The sequence below is a fragment of the Cynocephalus volans genome, chromosome 16 (genome assembly GCF_027409185.1).
Source record: "Cynocephalus volans isolate mCynVol1 chromosome 16, mCynVol1.pri, whole genome shotgun sequence".
In the NCBI taxonomy this organism is placed as follows: domain Eukaryota; kingdom Metazoa; phylum Chordata; class Mammalia; order Dermoptera; family Cynocephalidae; genus Cynocephalus; species Cynocephalus volans.
In genome coordinates, this window is record NC_084475.1 from 2,199,028 (window position 1) to 2,202,916 (window position 3,889).

General features: G+C 37.1%; 1 pseudogene; it reads left to right on the plus strand.

Moving 5' to 3' along the window:
* The first annotated feature begins 872 nt into the window (after positions 1-872).
* On the plus strand, positions 873-1,365 carry LOC134365258 (probable ribosome biogenesis protein RLP24; annotated as a pseudogene).
* The last annotated feature ends 2,524 nt before the right edge of the window (positions 1,366-3,889 follow it).

The following is a 3,889-nucleotide window of genomic DNA, read 5'->3' on the forward strand; positions in this document are numbered from 1 at the left end:
AATGGACACTGAAGTGAAGAGACAGATTTACCAGACTCTAGCTCTGCCTGGAGGACTGGGAGAGGTGGAGGACTGGGAGAGGGAGGTGGAGAGGGAGGTCTAACCCTCAGACAGAGTGGAGGAAACTCCATTTCTCTTTTCTTCATTCTCTCATGCCCCAGTTCCAGACAATCCCACAGCAGTGGCAGTAATGACAGTAACATCAGTGGCTGCAGGGGTCCACAGACACCTAAACCTCTTAGGAAGGGGAATATTCCCCCACCTATCAAGAGTGTGGTCCTAAGAGGGTGGGGTGAACCCCCATTGCTTTTTTTCTCTGTCCCTGCCATTTGGCCCTGAACAAGGGCACAGTCACGGGAAGTGTGCAGCAGAGCGGGGTTACTAAAGAGGAAGTAACACCCATTTTACACAATTTCTTCCAGAAAATTGAACAAGAGCAAATACTACCCAACTCATTTTATGAGGCTGACGTTATCCTGATACTAGAACTAAACAATGATATTATAAGGAAAGAAAACTAGACCAATGTCTCTCACGAACATAGATGTAAAAATCCCCAACAAAATACTAGCAAATTGAACTCAGGACTATATAAAAAGAAATACATGCCACAACCAAGTGGGATGTGTCCTGGTGAGGCAAGGGTGATTTAAAATTCAAAACTCAATCAGTGCAATTCACCATATTAATAGCCTAAAGGAGAAAAAGCAAGTGATCATATCAATTGATAAAGAAAAGACATTTGACAAAAATTTAACACCCATTTATGATTTAAAAAAACACTCAGCATCACTTCCTGTGACAGTGCTATGTCACTTCCTCTTGAGCTCAGCCGTTGGTCCAGGAGACCCACGTGGGTTCAACTGTCCAACATGCTTACAGAGAAGTGTTATTTCTGTTTGGGACCCATCTATCCTGGCCACAGCATGATGTTCATATGCAACCACTGCAAGGTATTTAGATTCTGTAAATCCAGATGTCATAGAAACTTTAAAAAGAAGCCCAAATCCTCGCAAGGTCAGATGGACTAAAACATTCCAGAAAGCAGCTGGTAAAGAGCTTACAGTGGATAATTCACTTGAATTTGAAAAATGTAGAAATGAACCTGTCACATACCAGCAAGAGCTATGGAATAAAATTATTGTTGCAATGAAGAGAATCGAAGAGATCAAACAGAAACGCCAAGCTAAATTCATAATGAACAGATTGAAAAAAAATACAGAGCTACAGAAAGTACAGGACATCAAAGAAGTCAAGCAAAACATTCATCTTATCTGGGCCCCTGTTGTAGGCAAAGGAAAGCAGCTGGAAGAAAAAATGGTATGGCAGTTACAAGAGGATGTGGACATGGAAGATGTGTCTTAAAAACCTCAGTATCTGTAACCATTTCTACTTGCATGTTTGAGAATCTCCTTTGGAGACAGAATTTCTAAATTATTGATTTATTTTTTACATAAGGTCACTCAAATGAAAGGAGATTAAATATACAACTCTCTTGCATTGCTTTCTGCAACACATCAGGTATTACAGATGTTAGATTGCATCTCAGTGTTAAACCTTCACAATAGATGTGCTTACGTAAATCCTGAGAATTCTGTTTGTAAATACGGAAGTGAATTGTGGACATAAAATTGTCATGCATTTGGATAATGGCACTAGGCAGCATTTATGTCGTAACTAACAACAAAAATTCATGGATAGTGATATATAAAATAAAATTTTCTTTGAGTAAAATATTCCTTTTATTGATGTTATATAGAAGGGGGGATATAACAAAGAACTAACAATTTGTATGTCAGCCTCAAATGATATCTTTTATTTTGATTTCAGTATTTCTTGTTTTCATTTATTAGCATGTTAGAAGAGTATAATGGCCTTGTATAATGAAGTCTAATTACGCTGGACTGTTTTTACTTGGTGTAACTGTTGCGTTAACTCTTGTGGATGTTGGGGATGAGAACTGAATAATCTTTGCCTGAAATGGCACTATATAATTTCCTCTTTGGAGCATACTCAATTCTAACTTGTGATTCGTGGTAGAACAAGCCTTATTTTTATAGCCTAGCAATGATCTAGAAGCAGAGAAATCCTGAGGTCTTTTCAAATTTGTTCTGTGGTTTTCTTTTAAAAAGCTCCTAATTGTTTTTGGAAAATAGAATTTATGGGTAGAACATCTGTCCATTATTTGCACACAAAATCATTTCTAAAGTAAAACAAACAAACAAAAAACTCTCTTAGCATAATAGGAATAGAAGCAATCTTCCTCAACCTGATAAAGGGCATCAGCAAAAAATATGCAGCTAACATTATACTTAATGGTGAAAGACTAACTGCTTCCTTCTCAGTATCAGGAACAAGACAAGGATATCTAGTCTCGCCACTCTTATTTAACATCATACTGGAAGTTCTAGCCAGAGCAACTGTATTAGTCCATTTTTGTGTTGCTAAAACAGAATATCTGAGACTGGGTAATTTATCAAGAAGAGAGGTTTATTTGCTTATGATTCTGGGACAGCTGCATCTGGCACTGGCCTCAGGCTGCTTCTACTCATGGCAGAAAGCAGCAGGCAGCCGGGTGGGCACAGGCAGATCACATGGTGAGAGGAAGCGAGAGAGAGAGAGAGAGAGAGAGAGAGAGAGAGAGAGGAGCTGCCAGAGTTTTTTTAAACAACCAGCTCTGATGAGAACTAACAGAGTAAGAACTCACTCACTACCCCCACCCACCAGGCAGAGCAGTAATCCATTTATGAGGAATCCGCCCCCATGACTCAAACAGCTCCCAACTCGGCCACATTGGGGATCAGATTTCCACATGAGTTTTGGGGGACAATAACATCCAAACTCTATCAGCAACAAAACAAGAAAAAGTAATAAAAGGCATACAGATTGGCAAGGAAGAAATAAAAATGACCCTATTCGTAGATGACATAATTGACTACATAGAACATACCAAGAAATCTACAAATAAACTCCTAAAGCTGATAAGTGAGTTTAGTAAGGTACAGGTCAATGCACAAAACTTAATTGTATTTCTATATGCTAACAATGAACAACTGGAAAATGAAATGTTTTTAAAATACCAGTTACAATAGCTCCAAAAGATGAAATACTTCGGTATCCATCTAACAAAACAGTAGGAGATCTATACGCTGAAAACTACAAAGGGTTGATGAAAGAAATGGAAGATCTAAATAAATGGTGAGATATACGGTATTCATGGATTAGAAAGATCAAAATAATAATGATGTCAATTTGCCCTAAGTTGATTTATAGACATCACATTTTCAATTAAAATACCATACCCAGCAATATTTTTAGTAGACACAGATTATTCTAAAATTTACATGGAAAGGCAAAGGAACTAAAACAACCAAAACAATTTTGAAAATAAATAAAGTTAGAGGATTCACTACCCATCTTTAAGACTTACTATAAGCTAAAGGAATTGAGATAGTGGGGTACTAGTGAAATGACAAACATCTAGATCAGTGGGACTGAATAGAAAGACCAGAAATATACGCACACCAATATGGCAAATTGTTTTTGACAAAGATACAAATGCAATTGATTGGAGAAAGGACAGTCTTTTCCAACAATGGTGTTGGAACAATTTAACATTCATATGCAAAAATGAACTTCAACCTAAACCTCACACCCTATATAAAAATTAACTCAAAATGAATCATATATCTAAAAGTAAAATGTAAAACTATACAACATGTAAAAAAAAAAAAAAAAAGGAGTAGGGTGATCCCTGTATTGGCCAGTAGCAAAAAAAAAAAAAAACGGGGAAATCTTCATGACCTCAGGTTAGGCAAAGAGTTCTTAGAACACAAAAAGCAAGAGCCATAAAAGAAAAAAATTGATAAACTGGACTTCATCATAATCA